We start from the raw sequence: 20,337 nt of genomic DNA, 5'->3' as shown, positions 1-20,337 counted from the left end.
AACTAAGATACTATGAGGATGGTTCAACTTGTTTGTAGGCAAGATCCTACACCTGCCCACCCTATGGTGTAGTGCCAGGTTCCTAGGAACCATTATGTCATTGTACATTAAAATTAACACTGTTAAATTAATGTTATTAAAGCATGAAGCGAGTACCACTAATGAAAAAGTTGTTGGCTGAGTTACTGTAATTTTGCCTAATGCAGTAACACTGTGACAGAGAGGCACATGGTTTGGTGCTCATGCAAGTAGATGGCTTTGTGCACTAGCATTTTGTTATTGATAAAATCCACCAACTGCAGTACGAACTTGTACCTATTTTTGTCTCATCTTATGCAGGGAGGAAAAGAAAATTACCTCAGTCCAAAGGGAATACAGGTTATGCTACTTTCCTTTGATAACACTGGGAAATAAGCAGCTTGCCACTCAGGATTCATTGGTATTCACTGTAATAAACGCACTTCCTGATGTATGTATGTGATAATAATGAGCACTGTACAAAAATGACACTATAATTTAGGAATAAGACAAACACAAGTGATGTAGTTCAAAGCTCCCCTGCACTCACTGGATTTGTGTTTGATTTTCTGTTTTGTTTTTAACTGATTCTCTGTGCCCACAAAAGCAAGGATAGCCTCAAGGGTTGCCCCAGCTGAAAAGCATCTGCAGTGATCCCTGCTGACCTTTCTTTCTGATAGCACCCCTCCTGCCTTTTAATGGAGGCCTGAACCGAGTCAGAGGTGAAACAGATAAATGACTGAAGATCCAAATGTTTTCTCAACAGGCAAGTTCCCACATGCTCAATTTTTTTTTCCTCCATGAAGAACAAGAGGGGGAAAAATTGCAAGTGATTAGCTAATGAACATCTGGTTTGCTTTATTTGTGCTTCCTTGCAGCCAGGGGTTGCATTTACTAATTTTTATTTCCTACTAAAAACAAAAAGGAGCATTTTTTTTCCAAAGAGGAGTAGGCTCTTTGCAAGTGTGGCCATTCTTTCCACCACTGTGATTACCTGGCCCGCATGCCACGTCCTGTGTGGTTACCTTCTGTCCTGAACTTTTCATGTGGTTTGACATGTCTTTAATTTAGACAATCAGACTACGTCTAACCTGAAACAAAAACACTCTTTGGAGATCCTGAGCCCTTTTTGAATCCTACAGATGTCAACCCAGAGGGATGTGATGTCAAACTGTTAATTATATGTGTAAAGAGGGTCGATGGTAATTACACACTAAACACAAATATTATCTGATATAAATATAGACTGATTGTGCTTTTGCACTACTGACTGCTAAAAATAGCTGATTTAAGGCCCAGCTCTGCACTGACTTCAGATTTGGGCAATGCCATTGATTCATGTTGATTATTAGTTCATGTTCACTTCAGCTCCTGAATTCATCTCTCTACATGCTTATTTTCAAGGGGTTTCACAGAACTGAACATTTGACTTTGTGTGGGGATAATCAGAGATGGTTTTTATGAATAAACACCTCAGAAAAAAACAATGAGTTGGAGATCTGCTCTCCCTCCACCTCACAGAAACCCAGTTTTCCAAGAGGGCTTAAGCACTCACCTGAACTTCCCTGACCCTTTCAGAATACTTCAAGCAGGTTCCCAAAATCTTTCCACTTTAGGGAATTACAGCCTTTCTTTGCATGGTCAATTAATTTCAGAGGCAAGTATAGCTTCTTCATTGTTTACTGTTGACCAGCATCAAACCAGGGATTAAGGAATGAGCCTGCTAGCTATAAACTCTTTAAAAACATGTTTTAGTTTCTTCCTCCCACTCCCACAGATTTACCTTCCACTTACTTTGCCAATGAGCTGCTCAAAGTTCCCAAACCCTCGAGAGTAGATTTTTATTCAACAGACTAAATTCCAAAATCATTAAAAAGGCCATTTATAGCAAATCTTCAAGCTGGATCCAGAGCAAAGTCGCGGCAATGTAAATCTGGAATGACACTCATGTGACACATGTAACTGATATCATACTCTGCCCTATTTTATCACTCCCATCTTTCTTTATCACCAGACTGTCCAACCAACTTGGTCTCCAGAGAAGGATCATAAACCCACAGGTAATTGCAGGATGGCCACACAGACAGAAAAAAGAAAAAGCCTGCAGATGGGTTGTTCAAAGAAGGATTTCTCAAAAAACACCAAACCACTGGAAGGAGCCAAGCTGTGTCTCATTTGTGTATGTAGTGAGTATCTGTAAGTTTAGTTAAAATCAGCAATAGCTGCAATATGCAGCGCCTATCAAAATCAGACATTTACCCACAACTGTGGCTTTTGAAAGACGTGATTTACTTCAGAACTGAAGAAGAAATAACAGGGCTTTTAGACAGACTAATAAATGTATGGTCCAGATAGTTTTCCAGTAGCATATTTATTGTCCAAGGCCTCCAGTCAGCAGCACACTTAATTCTAAGCACATGCTTAAGCGCTTTACTGAACAAAGCTGAAATGTGGACCTACCAGGCAGCTCAAGAGAAGTAGTTTCACATTAGTCATCCTTCATGAGCAATGATAGCAACTGAGCTTTTTACTATCATATGCACAATCCAAGCTTAGAAGCAGCTTTTCTCTTTGCAGCTGTAATCTAGCAGAGAAGACAGCAACGTTGGAGAGTAAGAAGGGCTTTCCTTGCCTCTTAGGCTGCCCTAATATGACCACTAGATGATCCAGCATGGAGCCCTGGAAAGGTTTCATCCAGTGTTGCAGGGGACAAGCAGCTGGTGTAGAGCTTTCAGAGCAGACGGTGGTACTGACTTACAGAAAGGTAAAGGAGGCAGGATTAGGAAAAGCTACAATAACCACACTTTTATGCCAGTGTTAATACAGTGTTAACACACATCTGACAAGGTCAAAGGCTCACCAAAGTCGGAATATTGCTTAGTATCCCACCTACCCCAGCTCTCCAGTTTGGGAGACAAGGAAAAGATCCAGGGTGACTATGTACATTACAGATGTGTGAAATCCTCCTTGCTTACTAAAGGCACTGGGTTAATATTCTCCTCCAAGGATTGTGTCTGAGAAATGGACTTTGGTACCTCTGCAGCCTTTAGAAGAGAAAGGAAAAGTAATAACCATATATTGTTCTATAAGGTGTGTGGTATCAAATGAAACCTGTATCAGAAGACTTCAGGGTTTATTTTGATGTAAGAGACGATTTCAGAAAATAAGATGTTGACATCTTATAAGATGGTGACAATCACCAGCAATGGTGATTAGTCATAGCTCCTCAAACAGAACATGGGGCAGGTAGGAGTATTCATTTGCTGAGGACAAGGGTTTGCATAATGTTGGGCAACTACTGGCACAAGCAGTTCCACAGACTTGTCATTAGCCTGACCTTGCTGGGGTCACTTCTGCAAGAAATCGCTTGACCTAATGTGTCTGGAGATCCCCAGACTGACCCTCAGAGTCAGAAAAAATCCTCAGAGAGGAAATCATCATTCACTGTGCATCATGCTAAACACTAGAGAATCCACATAAAATTGTCTCTTTAATTGAAGGGTGGATTCTCTGGTACCCACTTGCCTTACACTGTGTTCTAACCATTTCCTGCTCCCTTCCATTTTCTGATGTCTTAACAACAGCTGAGCTTAGCTTTCGCTGTGCTAGGAGGAGTAATTAGATCTCTCTCCAATGCCTGGCCATATATTTGCATAAAACCTGTTAGAAGTGAGACTTTCTCAGATTTGGGTGAAACTGGGCTGGGGGTAGAAAGTGATGGTGGCAAAAAGCAGGGATAAGGACCAAAACAGTCACACAGAGCATGACTACATAAATCTTTCTTTCCCCTTTGGATATCAGGCTAAAAACAGTGACCAAAATGCAGGTGTAACTTGTCACATTGCATTCTCTTGCTCATTTGCCAGTCTCTGTGACGTATTTTGACATGTGGTAGTGCTTGGAGGACTTGGCAGCAACAAAGTTCATGCCAGGCTCCACTCATATGCACTGAGGAAACAGTTCTCATATTCACAGATTTTTAGTCTAAATAAACTAGATAGGTAGGAAGTTGACAAAATTTTCATTTCAGAATATGCAAGGATTCACATTCACAAAGATGTTCAGACACTTCTTTCCTATTTATTTCAACAGGAATCAAGCTACAAGGTATTCTTTGCAGATTTGGGCCTCAGTAACTTGTCCAGTATTGTTCTGGAATTCCCATGTTGTTCTTGCTCATGCACATGTCAGTTCAGAGCCTCAACTGTAAAAGCAAATCTTTTCCCTGAGCAAGTCATGTCCAGCATACCAGAACTGTGGAAATCCTGTGAACACCCCAGTGCTAGCATGAACTCCTGCAGAGTGAACCTGAGCCTTCTGACAATTTCTCTGCAGTACTAAGTCATAGGGCTTGTAGTCCTCTAGAGATACTGTAAGAGGTAAGGAGAAAGCTGGTAGTTTTAGAAGCTATTTAAAAAGTCATCGACCAACACCTGCATACACTTTATGCAGAACAAGGACAGCACAGAGGTACATGCATAGGTTTAATAAAGTGGCTGACTACGTAAATGCAGGGGAGGAGGAATTATTAGGAAAGGCAACAGGAGACCTAGATTTACATTTGTTTTATATTTGAAGCTCCTCCCCAGTGCACAAAAACTAGGACTCCCCTGCATTGGTGTTGTGAAACATGGAACTGAAAAACAGTTGTTCCTCTCAAAAGCTCACAGTCTAAATAGTTTTTCTCTAGCAAAGAACACTAGAGTCCATAGAAGTCTCTATTTTCATCAGCTGCACTGAAGAAATCTGACCCTGTCTGATTTTCCAGGTCACTTGCCCACACACCTCTGAAGCACATGGAAAAGGGGCTGAGACTCATACAGCTTTACAGACATCACATCACAGCGCCAAGGAAATGGATGCTGTCCATGGAGAGCCAGTGAAACCCCAAGGGCACAGAGGCTTCCGAGGCTTCCGAGGTTTCCAAGGCAAAGTAAGCAAAAATCTTCCTGCTGATTCCAATGGCTTGTGGATCAGAGCCTTACAGCCCTGCCCCGTGCCTCAGGTCCCGGACAGCAGGGCCGAGGAGTGATCCCAGAACTCCCAGCCCTCATTAATGCCTGTGAAACTTAATGATTTGCAGAGTTTACTTGCAAAGCCTTTTAGAAGCAGAGACGAGTAAACAAGAGTGAAAAGTTAAACAAAGGAAATACATTTATGCTTGTACTGTTTTCAAGTTTATGCAAACAATCCATTTCTAAAGCTGTCACTGACACTCCTGGCACGTTCTCGTTCCCTAGCTCAAAGCCATGTTGGAAACTGAAATCACAAGCATTTCTGAGATGCTTTGGGCAAAATACCTCCCTCAGCTCCACCAGCTGAAAATCAGTGAAGTCCACTGCAACCATGGAGCCATGGCAACATCCTTGTGCACTGACTGATTGTGGAAGAAGAGGGAGAAGAGTCTTGAATTTCTTTGGCCACAGTGGTTATGGAAGAAATTGGTATAGAGTTAGCTAAATGAATTATGAAGATCAGTTAAAGAAATAACAGCAGGAAATCATCAAGCAGAGCAGGAATTAGAAAATACTACTTTCTAGCTGGTCAGGCAGTTAAGTGGATCTGCCATAAATGTAACCCTTTAGCTCATGACTTGACCCAAGGGAAGTAGACATGGACAGCCTGCCATCTCCACATTAGAAAGGGAGGTCACTCAGCTAGACCCATGCACTACCATGAGAGCTGGTGCAGTGTGTTCACTTCTCTGGTAGCCAGCCGTTCACATTAATTCACCTCTGGATGTTGGATTCTGCAAATTGCACAGCAATACAGGGGTATGAAGGGATGGATGGGGTTCCCATTTGGAAAGATAGGGTTGTCTCCCCAGCAACCTAGGTGCCACACAGCAGCTTTGCTTCTGTCTTGTAACAGCAGGATTGGTGGTGAGTAGGGCCAGGGGAGCAGCCAGGGCCTGACTCTTCCCCACACTCCCCATGCAGCCTTACAGAGTAAAGCAGACAAGTCCTTCTGCCAGTTTTCACAGCAAAAATTTTCACTTTCTGCACTGGCTTCCAGGGTCAGAGCCCAATGAGGTGAGTAAAGCCACAGTTTCCCAAACTATGCCTCAAAGAGTGGCATGGGTTTATTTCAAAGTGAAAATGCATGCATTCATGACAAGCAGCACACGCTCTGCCTCAGCTAGAAGACAGCATAGTTGCCATTCAGATGCCTCCTCACCCTTTTTCCTACGCTCCATTCAGCTGCACGAGACAGCACGTTTAACAGCTGATCCATCTGGAGGAGAGCCTACAAAGTTAATTTCTAGCTTTGAGATGGTTACTGGTAATTGTAGGTAATTTCAAATATAATTGCACTTGAGTTGAAAAAGCTCTGTTTGCAATGTTTATGCTCATCACTCTAATTTAAGACTTAGAACGCTGGATATGCTGCTCTTCAATACACACCCATTTTTCATCTTCCTGATTTTACCACCAGTGATCATAAAAACAGCCCCAGCAAACCACAGTCTGCAATGCAAGACAAATGTTTAAAAAGTTGCATATAAAGTTTCAAGCAAAGCTGCTTGAAGGTTAACAACGGAACATGTTAATGATTATCAAATAGACAAGGAAAGCCGCAAAGCGCTTCGAACACAGAAATGCAAGAGCCCCTCAAAATAAATGGTGGCTAACCTTGTTTAGAATAATACTTCTCTTCAAAGAAATGGAACTGTTGCATGTCGCAAATATGTCCACATGTCGTTTTAATACAGGAATAATTACCCATGGCATGTTTGTTAGTGGAAAAAGCAAAGGTCTCCTATTACTTACACATAATAAAACCTGCATTGTTTACCATGAATGAGTTATATGAGACTGGTAATAAATAAGTGTTGTAAGAAACTTTGGTGCCCAGGCCTACAAGCTGTTCTTAATATCTGCAGTTTGGTAGCACCTAGAGGCCCCTGGTAAAATCTGTGATGCTGAGTCTGCTGCAGAGAAAGAAATTGCCCCTGTTCTGAAACACATAAAAAACAGTATAGGTAGAGTAAAAAGATTCAAATCCCACAGCAGGGTGACTCAAAACACACAAGTATTTCCAGAAAGCCCATCCAAGAGGGACACACCGCAGGTGGCCCTTCCGCTGCCTCCATGATGTGCCCTGTGTGTGCAGCCATGTGGGTGGAAAGCAGGCAGGGGACAAAGCAAAACCAAAGGTTGTGCTTCAGCGCTGAGTAGATATTACCAAAGAAACTGTATATACAAAGCTACTCGTATCTGCAGCTGCTGACAGGCTGGAGAATCAAAGATGACCATTTTAAAAGCTAGGCTACACTCTTGAAGTCAAAATTAACAGCTGTGTGCCAGCTTATATACACTTAAAATATCTGATTTTTTTTGAAATATATATTTAGCTTTCTATAGTTGACAAAACTGCTTTGTAGGTTTTAGCTCTTTAGTGGCTAAAGTTGCATCTGCCAAATCTGTGCATGTATCAGAGTATCTCTATCTGTACCTTTATTCATAGTTAATCTCTATGAACATGTGCTCCTTTGAAGAAAAAAAAAAAGAAACCAAACACCTTAGCTTGCTGTACTCTCATGTCAATAAACCAAGACAGTTAAAGAAACTATTTAAAGCTGGAACTACTCAGGAAATTATTTGTTTTCTTATGAAAATTCCATAGGAAAACGGGGAAAAAAAAATCCTTTTCCTCAACATTTTCCTATTTTTTGTTTCAGAATGAAAAAGTGTATTTCCTTAAACTGTTTTTGTTAGGTTTTGGCAGCCATTGAACCATTTGAAAACTGTTGCATCAGAAAATTATCCATCCATCCCTACTGAGAGCATCAATTCTGCGAAGATTGGAATACTTGCTTATTTCAATGCAACCCATAAAGGTAAGCCTTTTTGCAGAATTAGGTCTGAAACGCTGTACTTAAATAATCTCTATATAACATATCTGAAGCAAACTTAAAAACCTTGCTTTAGGAATGAAATGCACATATTTTAACTTCTCAGTAAGTTTCTTTCTCTAGAGAGGATGCAGCTGTGGGATTACTAGTAGATGCTACCCATGATTTGTAGCTGTGCACCACTTGACCCAAGGCGGACATCACTCCAGGCAGTATTAGCTGTTCCATCACTCAGCCCAAGAAATGCAGGCCCATTTTCCTACTTATTTCTCTTTCTTCGCTTGAAGATTAAGCATACCAAGTCAGTGAGTCTCATGGCAACCTTGCAAGTAAGCAAGGCTCCTCCACACCTGTTCAGGAGAAAGCCCAAATGCTTGCTCCAAAATAATGCCCCAATCTTACAGGCATCAAACCCATCCCAGTGAGCTCTGCCCCTCCACAGACACTTGACTTGATGTGTTAGACCCACAACCCTATGCAACCATCTAGTATATGCAGAAAAAAAGAAAAGCTGAGTGTTTTACACTCAGGAGTAATACTGGTGGCCACCAGGACTCCAGATTCATCAGCAGAAAGTCCCTCACACTTTTCTGTCACCGAACTCCAGCTTCTGCTCTGCATGCATTAGGGACCAGCAGGCAGTGACCATGCAACAGGACCGAAGCTTCCAGCTTCTGACAACTGTTTCCACTCTGTTCTTTCAGACTTGCAAAATTTCTGCTCTGCTGTGACTATAATATCATATAAGGCTTCACTTAGGAGGCAAAATAATAGGGGGGCCTCAGAAACATGGTAATCAAAGGCAGCTGTATGCAAGAGATTACACTAGCTCTAAGAATAACTAGTAATTGTTTGCATGGGTAAAAAAAATTAGCTCCCAAGAAAAATTAATATCAGTTTAATCCTAATGGGAAGATGGTTAAACATAGCAGAGAAATAGCAGTAAGGGAGAAAAATTCAGGACCCTGATTCTGAGTGCCTGGAGTAACCAAACCTGATGGTGACACAGAGACACTGAAGTCTGATCATAAGGAATTTGACTGGTTAATTTTACTAATTCAGTTTATAGGTCACCTTCATGTTATTTTTTACAAAACTGCACTCCTGGTTCTTTAGGTAGCAATTAGACCTGAAAGATAGTCTCACATTATGTCTTTTAGCATCCCAGCACAACTGAGGCAGCAGCAGCTCAGGAGTTCCAATGCGCCTTGCTAAGCAGTATCTTCCTTTGGTCTGAGGGGGCTGATGGCACTACAGTACCACAAGATGGAAGACACTCTCCTCTTCATGTGTGCATAAGTTAGTATCTGTTAGCCATATGCCTGGGAGGAAGATGGCAGAAGATAATCTGGTATCATGCACCATGTTACTCTTCCATGACGAAGAGGTATAACACTAGTGGGGGAACTTGTTCTTCTCATGAAACCTTCCCATTTGAGTTCTGCCATTTGGTCTGTGAAAAGAGGAAATGGGTAATGGATGGGTAATCCCAAGGAGCACCAGCCAAGTTCCCAGAATTATTTTTCAAATGCCTTGCATTTCACTGTGCAAGTCGGAATACCAGAAAAATGACCTTTCTTGATAGCTGTTCTTCTATTCCTGGAACTTGGCAAAGAGACACCCAGTGATGCTAGAGATGCTCTAGTGTTCCACAGGCTAACAGGCAACACAAAATACTTGGAAAAAATGCAGCAAATGCAGGGCTGAGGAAAAATATTTCTGGTGATGAAGATCAACCCTAATCTTTGTAAAATGCCTGTCACCAACAGTATTGTTTATTATTACCAACTGCAGTCCTGCTGATACTTTAGAGCTGCAAGCTGGTTCTGATTCATAGTTCATCTGTGTTGTTCTGCATCACAAACCTCCATCCTTTTGCCTACTGCCCCAGTGAGAAAACTTAACTCCAGTATTTAACGATTAATCCATTGTATTCAGGACCCTCTATTCATCTTGAATCACTTGGAAAAAAATATAACCTTAATCTCAGTACCTTACACAGAGATTTGCTGTTCACTGGAATTTTCCAGTATTGCATAAACACACCTGAATTATTGATTTTATCTGATCCCTGTATCTGTTGAGATACTTGTATTTGCTGTGTACTTTGAGTCACCCGATGTAGTTACTGTTTCTGATTCAGTGTCTGAAGCTATTTAAATAGAAGGCTCTTTCCAGAACTCGTACAATTTGATTCTTTCTCTGAAATCACATTAGTACCTGTACTGGTAAGTATTTAATTTCTGGGCACTGCCTTCTAATAATTAATTAATTTAAAAGACTGAAAAGCAAAAACGGATGCAATTCCTGGCTAATCAAATTAAAGATCTTTGTTTAAACATAAGCTTTCTGTCCTGAGGAACCATATTTAAAATGACATTTTAAAATATATGCATTTAGGCTTCAAAATCGAGCACTGCCAGTTAAGCAGATACCTCACTACAGCTCTCTTGTGCTTATGTCTCGCAATGGGGTCTTTAATTACAGCATCATTTCAGACCACGTTTATGTATCTTATTCACACACAGTGAATAATACCAAATGAATGAGCGGCTGTTCAATATTTTGCCCCTCTTCACTATGCACTATGTCTCTGTGCCTTCTTATGCAACCCAAGCCCTGCTCCAAAGGCAGGATTAATAATTTCTCTCTCGGTTTTTCAAAAGAGCATTTAAATGTAATATATGAGTGCTTGCCCAATATTAATCAACTGCTGCTCACCCTGCATAATGGGCAAGTAGTGCACTTCCCATTTTATAGGCAAGGAGCTGAGGCACAGAAAGAAGGTCAAAAGTGCCCATTAATTTTCAGATCCCAATTTGATATGCCTTGGACATGATTATTCACAGTATTTAACATTATATACTACTTTATACACTCAGCATACTGCTCTTGTTGCATAAAGTGGCTGCTGGTGGTCCTTTGCTCTTTTGCATATCAAATTTGTAGGATCATAAGTCAGGAAAACAGAAGGTGAGCAGCTTACAAACAGTGACCCCCAGGAAATGTTCCATAAAGGGACTGCCCCACCTAGGAACACGGAAGCCCCATTTTCCCAGGCAGTATTACAATGCCTTAATTTTGGGACCATCCAGTTCGTCATTCATCACACTATTCCCAGTTGCTGCACCAGCAGAGAAAGGAATCTCGCAGACAATAACCATATTACTAGGAAAACAGTAATTGTTCATACAGACATTTCTCCCATCTACAAAACAAGGCAGCGGTCCAAGGGCAAATAGCTCATGGATTTACAACTAAAAGTCTCCATCCCACTGCAGATGCAGAGGGGAGCAGCATCACGGGCAGCTTGATGCTGATATATCCTTCATAGTCTGGAGAGTTGCTCCAAGAAAAGTTTTGGTTTATCCCTTCAGTTTTGCAGTAAAACATGCTCAATTTTTGCTGAGGGGATGAGTCTGTGTGCAGTTTATGAGAATGTTAAGAGAGACACAGTCCTGAGACAGTTGAGCAACTGTGTACCTGGGCTTGTGCCAGTGCCCATTGAGAAAAGGCTATGTGTGAGATGATGTATTTCTAGCTGAGTCTTGAAAACTTCCAGGGATGAAGACTTCCCTCTTCTCCCCCTCCACTAGCAGCTTGTTCCAACATTGCATTCCTCTTCCAGGAAAAAAGTTTTGCCTAATGTCCAGCGTGAACCTCACTCCCACACACTTCAATCCGTGGCCACTGCCCCTTATTTTATCACCTGCCACTGCCAAGAAGTGTTTTGATCTCATCATCTTTGTAGCTGCCTACAACAAACAGTTGTATTAAATCTCCTCTTACTATCCTCTTTGCTTGGCCTCAACCCTGAAATAAGCCAGGACTTTCTGTATGTTCTCCAGGGCCCAAATATACTCTTGGCCCAGAACAGAAGGCCCTGCTTCTTTCAGGGTTAAGGCCAAGCACCTGTACAACCACCCCAGAGCTCCCATCTGAGCCGCAAGCTGAAGTTTCTCTTCCATGTAGGCAGCTGGGAAGGGTTATTGACCCTTTGATATGGACTGGGGACACAGCCAGAGTCGGCATCAACAGAGGAAAATTCACATCAGTGTTTTCTCTGAGAACAGAAAAGGCAAATATAGTTTCTGACGTGTAACTGAAGTGCATTTCTCTGCTCTTAGGTCTTTCAGGCTCTAGCACCCAGGCAGAGCGATGGAGGCACACTCAGTGAGTTCCCAAGACCATGGGCAGGCAGAGACACCATCCTCACCATCCTGCTAACCACTGAGAAACTAAAAATGACCAAAAGAGCTGCTTTCTCCAGGTACCATTACATTCTGGCAAACATAACAAGAGGCATCCGGGCAGGGAAGGAGTTTAGACCAGGTACAATAAGAGAAAAGGCTGATCTGGCTGTGGCAGTTAACCTCTGACAGACAGTCTGTAATATACCTGACACAGAAAACAAACCAGGTGGTGCCACTGCTCGGAAAATACAGACACACAGCAGGGGAGGACTGGGACTGGAGGAGGGAGAGAAAGGGAAAACATGAGCAGGGGAAAATGGAGAGGGCAGGAGTCGTTAACCCCTGATAGCAAGTATAAAGTATTTTACTCCCCATCTCATTCATTAGACCGCGTCAACTCCAGAAGGACTACATCTATTCTCACACATAAATCTAGCAAGTTTCTCTTTTAAAAAGGCCAGACACTGTCTTTCCATGGCAATCCAGCTGTCTGGCCAGCTGCCTGCCTGCAAACAGGACTGCAAAAGCTCAGCTTTCTAAGATGAGGGCAGCACTCTCCCAGGGGCTCCCTGAGCCCTCTGCCCAGCTCGCCCACTGCCTCCCTGCAGTCCAGGGTAGCAAGAAGTCCCCAGGGGACAGCACAGTCCTGTCCCTCCAATTGGCAATGCCAGCCCACAGGCAGGAGCAGCTCTCATCCCCTTAGCATAAGCAAAGAACTAATTCGCAGAAGTTCAAAAGAGCTCCAGAGCACCTTTTTGGATTACTAATTTCATCAGTCATCCAGCATCAGTGGAATGATCAGTCCAGCATCCTCATAGTCCTCTCAGGCATCTGATCATAGGCGGTATGATGCAGGAAAAATGGAGCTCTGATCCTCTCTGAAGAGCCACATCCTTAACAACCCCAAAGAACAAGTATCATCTATAACCCATGATTAAATCAGGGTACAATTTTGAGAGAAAGGAATTATGCTGAACAGCTTGCATCTGCTGCTGGTTTGAAGCTTATCTCTGGGCTTTCACCTTGAGGGCTCATAGTCATGGACACAGAGGGCCTCCATCCTGCCCCATTTTAAAAGCTGCTCAAATCAGTAACCACCTGAGCAAAGCTTTGGGAAATCTAGGAAACAGTTCTGTCCTCAAAATCTAACCTGAATTTAGATTTAAAAGATAAAAATTCCAATAAAAGAAACAAGGGCACAGAATCGAGCTATTTTTAACACATCTGGCTATGGTTAAACAACATTGTTTTTCTTTGTAAGAACTTAGTAACATCAGGAAAGTTGGATAGCTTTCCTCAAGCTGAGGTATTACAGGGCATCTTGTATACCTTGGCATTGTGTGGCTTTCCAGGACATCATTTTAACACGTCACAAATCAGACTTTATGGACATTCTCCTATCATAAATCCATTGCAAAGCAAACACAAAAATTACAAGCTATATGTAGCCAGGTAAACTGCGCAGAAGATCACCAGTGAGCAGAGCATTTTTTAAATGTATGAACCGTAAAGCATTTTTGGTGTTTTATGATGGCAACATTTCTGTCAGGGCCTGATCCAGTCCTCTTTTAAGTCAAACAGTCTTTCCATTGACATCAGAGGGTGTGGGATTTGTCTCACGGCAACTTATACCAATGAGAACAATATTTTGCTCTGAAGTCATTACTTTCTGCCATGGGTGTTTTGAAAACAGCTCGTCACCTGACAATACATCCTGAAGGTACTGACAGTCCATGTGTTTTCATTATTTAAAAAGAGACTTGTAACGGGCTCAGCTGTTTAGGGAAGGTAATATTTTTCTTAAGAAAGCCTACTATAAAGTAAATTAGCAAAAAATCTTCTTCCAGCCGTAACTAAAACAGAAGGGCACAGCTGCCCTGGAGGAGTACAAGGGCTCCCAATGTAAACTCCACTGATATCATCACCATCAGAAGGTCATAAAATTGATTGATTATAAATACAGTCCTCATTTGTTTACAGCTTGCATTTTTGGGTCCTGGGTAATTAGCACATTAGCAATCTCTCAAAGTGAGTGCTTACAGGTGCCATTTCGAGATAGCCAAAGTGGAAAAATGCACAAGAGGAGACTAATTTTCCTTAAACAATTGCAGGATGGATGCATTAGGATGGAGGGGAGAAATGTCAGTTATGTAAGTGTTTAGCTACTTGATCACACCTACCCAGGAGCCCAGGGCGTAAGAGGCCATTAAAATGACCTGTTAATTTCTTTCAACGGTAAGGTAGCACCCAAAATATGAAAGACATGTCAGCAATGTGCGGGAGATACCCTCTTCGTGAAACCTGCGGCTGCCCAAGTCTTTCAAGATTCTTTTCCCTCCACACAAGGAAGATAAAGATCACCCTATTTGTGGTAACTGGTACTTAGTTCCTTTTAGTTACACTTAAAATAAACTTTTAGCTCTCAAAAGGTTTCTACCTTCAGACACACCACTACTGAGCTGTAAGCCAGCCACCTTCCTCTCAGCCCATCTTGGCTCCAAGTTCATGACTATTCTGTGCACGCAGGACATTAAACTTTAAAGTCACGTTTTATTTGTACAGCTGGATGCATCAGGTTTATGCTTATTGTCTAATTAGCCAACTAAACCATTTTTAAAAGGGGTTTAATGCTTTACCTCCAGTGAGATCTCTGTAGTGAGTGTGTGTTGAACTGCTAATGGAGACAAAGAATTCCTTTTTGTAGGAATTTGCAGGATTTTGGATACATCTTATGGGCCAAATCTTCAGCTGCTATGGTTTTGTTGGAGTGAGTCAGGCTATTCCCAATTACAGACATTGTAGGACTCTGAAATTTAACTGGATACTAGAGAAGCTATTCTAAAAGCTTCTAACAATTGTTCTTGTTTTAAGAGCGTTTAAAACTCCACAGCTAATGTCCAGATTTTTCCTATCCTCCACAAAAGTTTGTTAGAAAAGCCTCCTACATTTGGAACAAGATAACTGTCACAGGATTCACCATCCCATTAACTAGTAAAGTGTGCAATATATGCCCTGGCATTTACACGATTTCACAGATTAGTTCTTTGGAAACATTTCTGCTGGAATTACTTACTGTAGAAGTAATTCAGAAATCTCATACCAACATTTTTTTCATCCATGAAACATGAGTGGCAAATGAGCAAAAAGTGAAGTCACTCACATATCCTTAGTAGCTGGTATTATCTGTTCATTAAAAAAGAGATCTTGATTCACATTTGGGAGAGGGGTGCTGGTATTTCTATTAATGCTAAGCAGTGTTCTTAAATGGAAATATTTTGGAGAGGAACTGCCTCTTCTTATATTTGTATAAGCCATAGCAAAAAGCAACCTGAGAAGTGCCTCTAAAACACTACAACAGCACCGGTAGTAAATAATGCTAATAACCCTTAATTAAGTGCCTTACTGAATTCCTGTTTCCAAGTGCCATGAATATAATGTGCTAAATGATAGCAAATTAGCTTTAAACATGTTAATAGAAAGTTAACTTAGTGCTGAAGGATGTTTGTTGCCATTCTGACAGGAGGGGAACTTCTCCATTAAGATTCCTGTCCAGCCCAATTGAATCCACAAGTTACCCATTCCCTTTTTTAGACCCTCAAACTTCCACACACACACAGACCTGTTTTCAGTGTAAGGCAATAACATTTTACTGCTTTAGTCCTCGTGTTTGTTTCATTTACAGTTGGACTTGATGATTTTAAAGGTCTTTTCCTACCTAAATGATTCTATAGTTCTACGATCTGGATGGCTGTATCCTCCTTACACAGCTGTTTGACTTAGTGCTGACTCTACACCCATCAGTATACACAATGGCCACCCCCTGGGTTTGGCTCATTTCAAATCTGCTTTGAGTTCAAGGAGGCACAATTTCCCGACAATATTTATCCAGAGACAAACATGACAACTTCAAAAGTACCAGCAGCTGTACAGATGCAGAATACTACACAGCGCTTGCTTGGCCTGAAGAGCTTGCTGTTTGACAGGTTTCCTACTTTGGGCATGATGTCTCCTTATACAAATGTCTCATTACCAAACTACAGAAGAGAAGAATAAGCAAATGATTCAATTTCTAACGTTTGAAATTCTTACAATTTTTATACTTGAGCCAGTTGATCTGCTAAGCCCATAAACATAACTTCAGTGGAAAATCTGAAGTATTCGATCAGATAGTGTTCTGTTAATGGTGATGACCTAGCAAAGTGAGCACAGCAGTTTTTCTAGCTGCAAATGGGGGGGGGGGGGGGGGGAGGTACAGGGAAATATCATATCTATGATTTATCCCAGAAATTTCTCCGGTTATTCTGAAATGTTTTACTACCATTCCCCACAGTTTGTTGGTTTTTTTTTTTCACACTATCTTGCTGCACTTTTGAGGCTGGATGATCAATTAACGTAAATTATCACCTCAGCACTGAAGTCAATGAGTTGAGTTGGTTTATAGCAGTTAAGGAGCTAGCTCCTGACAGCTCTACTTTGGCAAAGAAATGGCTGAACTGTGTTTTGCAAACAAGCAATCCAGGGAACTTCACTCTTTTTCTCTGTTCATGAACCAACACTGGTTTGGTAAGAGATATTTGTTATTCAAGTACTTGTTGGACAGCTTGGATCAACAATGGCTCATTCCAGAAACAGTTCATTTCAATGTCTTGCTGCTCATGGGGTGAGAACTGTCACCTAAATCAGATGGAGCTGATTCTAATCTTTGAGGGGATGAATAATCCTTTGAAAAATAGGAGAACAAAGGCTGATGAAGAACAAATATTCCTGTTCACATGTAAATATAAGTACGCATACAAAGAACAACCAATTCCCAAACTACCATTCGAATAAAATCTGTTCAGGCATACACAGTCAGGGAGTTATCAAGGACATCCACAGACTCAGTCCGCCAAACCCATCTGGAGTAAAAAGTATTAAGCGTTGAAGGGGTTGTTGTAGCCACTCTAATTAAACTTCTGTCCCAATGGCAATGGGATTTCAACCCCTAATCCCTGTACTGACCCCACTAAACAGTGGCTGAATTAGAGTATCCTCCCTGCAAGGCTATTAAGACTTTCAGAGATGAAGCATTCAAGGCATCCCTTAGTAAAATGCAGCAATGTTTAATTACTCTGTGTTGCTATTTACTTACATTTTCTTGTTCAGAAATGTTCATCCTCAGGTTCCCACCTATCAGTTCATGTTATTCCTTTTGCTGCTAGATTAAAAAGCACTGCTGTTATCTTTTTGCAATGGACAGACTGCAGGATAGCACTACCTTCACTTCCTCTTTCAACGCCTACAGCAACTGTCTCACAGTACTTGGCTGGCACCTTTCTCTAAACTTTAGATAGCTGAGGTGAGCTACAGAAAAAGTATCAAATAAAGGTTCCTATGAATTTCTTAGTGAGCATCAGGATGAAAAGTGTCCCCACGCTGTGGAGTGGTGTGTGCAGGGTTTTCTTACGTGTTTCAAGTATGTATGCATAGGTTAGAAAACCAAGGGATTTTACAAAGCTCTACCACCACCCTTAACTGCCTTATTTAAATGACACTTCAGGTCCTGCAAGCTCACTTCCTATGTATTGCTTCTCTGTTTACACCACTCTCAGGACAGTCTCTTTGGCTTGAGTATCTGAACGGCGAGCCAAACCAAACTGATTTCAGAATGTTTTCTGAAAATGTTAATATTGCTTTGTTACATTACCAGGCCGATGTGAAGTCTTTCTCACTTGAATTTCGACATCCTGGTGTTGGTGCAGAAGTGCATATGGCTGTGTGGAGCCTTATGGTGCTCTTCATAAGACCGCATTGTTAATGTTATTGCAAATGTGAGTTTCTACATGCCATCACTGCAACTCTCACCTCATCATGAGCCAAATGAAGGAACAAGGCAAAATACTAAAAGAAAAAACTGAAAGTGAGCTGGAATTAATTTCACTGAAATAAATATTTTTGTAAAATCAGCTGTACAAGCTAAACTGTTACCACATCATCCAGGAATGAAGATATACTTCTCCAAGTTGCAGATCTTTTCTGTGGACTTTTCTGAACCAATCATGACACTACATCTTCACCACACTTTCTCTTTGAAACTTAGGTGTAACAAAAAGAACTCATTCTATAGCTTGGGCCATATATAAATCTCCTGAGCACTAGGTTAATACAAAAGTGGAAATCAAAGTTTCATAAATGACTTACCAGATACACGGACTAAATTTTATCTCCAGATTACCACATGATGTTCAAAGTCCCCTTTGAATTCCATGGCAGGTACCTCCCTTAAATGACCATAAACACCAGAAATGACCAAGTTCGCTTCTAACTAGCAACTGAACCACAGTCTGCTCCTAAACAGAATCCTTCAGATAGTAAAAGTGAGATTATCTGCACAGGTACTAAAGGGCTGCACCAGTTTCTAGCACTGGAGAATCTGTCCTTCACAGATTCAGAGGGCTCCTGCAGAGCTCTATGCAGACCAGCAGTGGTGTATAATGCATAGATTTTAGAAAGCTATCTGGGAATTCCCCAATGTGCCCCTCAACCACGAGGGTTACCCTGTCTTGGCTTATTTTAGCCAATTGTGGTCTCCTCTGTGCAGGGAGAGGGCATCCTTCTAAATACATTAGTGACTCACCCCCAGCCATAACCTACCATTGTTGAGAAAATGTGGTTGTTTATGTCTGGGGAAGCCAAAAAAAGATTTGCCAAGTGCTTCCTTTGGTAACATCTTATATATTTTAATGACACAGCTGCTGCCAAGCCACGGGCTATAATGTCTCCATAATGATGTACAGCTAGCTAAGCACATCCAAATCACAAGTGTGCCCTTGAACAGTCTAAAGGAGCTGCTTCCTCACTATCCCTCCTGGAGGCATACCAGTACTCTGCATGTGCCCCCACCACTGGTCCATATGCATGTCGCATTTGATAAACACATTCAGGCAAGTGACAGGACCAAGCTCTTCTCAGGAGGAAACCTGGAAAAACCTGGAGGCTCCGGAGCTGTAGTTCTCAGGCATGTTCTTCCTACTTTTTCTTTTTATTTTATTTTATTTTAATACAATTGAAAATAATTAAAGGCTTCGAGACAAAAAGGAAAGAGATTCTGTTTTCCTGGGCATACACTATCATAGCCTTGCAGGAAAATTAAGTAAAGAAAATCTGCCACACATTGGCGTAGAAGGGAGAGCCCCCAGTCCTGTGGCCTGGGAGAGGAAAATGTCACTGTTACTGTTAATGTTACTCCCTTAGTGTTACCGGTTTGCATTTCAGTGTGGCCACCACAAGCTATCCTAATCATCTCAAAGTGAATCATCCTGTGTAAGGTTCAGAACACAAAGAAAACATCGTTTTGTTTCTCAAATTGCCCACTCTGCATCAGCATCAGGACTCTTTCTCTGTGTCAGGGCCCTGAGGGCACTAATAGGCCTTAAGGGCCCTAACGGGGTTCCACTCTACATCCCTGCCCATGGCCCAGGAGATCAGCCCAAGGCCCTCAGTCCCAGCCTGAGCAAAGTCTGCAGGGTTCAAGCCACCCTAACCAGCAGATAGCCTTACATTGTTCCTCATGCCACTGGCCTCAGATCAGAGCAAGAGTGACACTTGCAGCAGGCAGCTGGAAGAAGGTGATCACAAGATAGCACTCAGATAGCGACTCGGTTCATTCCACCTTTAGAGAGCGCTAGAGGTCAGGGAGGAGAAAATCACATGTGGAACTTTTAGATGGTCCACATAGGTAGAAAAACAGTTCTAGAAAACTTACTCTAGGTTAAAATGCTTAAAATAGATTAATCTGGGGATGTGCCTTCTAGCACTACTACTTTCAAGGTCAAGGGAACTGATTCTTCCTCTCTACGCTGCTCTTGTGAGACCCCACCTACAGTACTGCATCCAGTTTTGGGCCCCCCCAACAGGTCCATGTCCTTCCTCCCCAAGAAGGACGTGGACCTGTTGGAGCGAGTCCAGAGGAGGCCATGAAGATGCTCAGAGGGCTGGAGCACCTCCACTATGGAGACAGGCTGAGAGAGCTGGGCATGTTCAGCCTGGAGAAGAGAAGGGTCTGGGGAGAGCTTAGAATGACCTTCCAGTACCTAAAGGGGCTGAAACGGGGAGGGATAGGACAAGGGGGAATGGCTGTAAACTGAAAGAGGGGAGATTTAGATCTTTAGATAAGTTCTTCCCTGTAGGGTGGTGAGGCCCTGAGTGGTGGTTGTCCAGAGAAGCTGGGGCTGCCCCATCCCTGTCACTGCTCAAGGCCAGGTTGGATGGGGCTTGGAGCAACCTGGTCTA

General features: G+C 42.0%; 2 long non-coding RNA genes across 2 annotated transcripts; one reads left to right on the top strand and one right to left on the bottom strand.

Moving 5' to 3' along the window:
- Nucleotides 1-2,370: 2,370 nt before the first annotated feature.
- On the bottom strand, nucleotides 2,371-5,846 carry LOC134163511 (uncharacterized). The gene is made up of 3 exons (XR_009964754.1): nucleotides 5,742-5,846; nucleotides 2,879-3,053; nucleotides 2,371-2,771 (listed from the first exon to the last, which is right to left on the bottom strand). It is a non-coding gene; the product is annotated as an uncharacterized LOC134163511 (long non-coding RNA).
- A 4,197-nt stretch (nucleotides 5,847-10,043) lies between these two features.
- On the top strand, nucleotides 10,044-19,269 carry LOC134163512 (uncharacterized). The gene is made up of 3 exons (XR_009964755.1): nucleotides 10,044-10,101; nucleotides 12,001-12,143; nucleotides 17,756-19,269. It is a non-coding gene; the product is annotated as an uncharacterized LOC134163512 (long non-coding RNA).
- Nucleotides 19,270-20,337: the final 1,068 nt, after the last annotated feature.

This window comes from Pezoporus occidentalis, unplaced genomic scaffold (genome assembly GCF_034315485.1).
Source record: "Pezoporus occidentalis ecotype Australia unplaced genomic scaffold, CSIRO_AGI_Poc_V1 ctg200, whole genome shotgun sequence".
Taxonomy (NCBI): Eukaryota; Metazoa; Chordata; class Aves; order Psittaciformes; family Psittacidae; genus Pezoporus; species Pezoporus occidentalis.
Note: the sequence above shows the minus strand (reverse complement) of the source record. Positions and strands in the feature narration are given on the sequence as shown.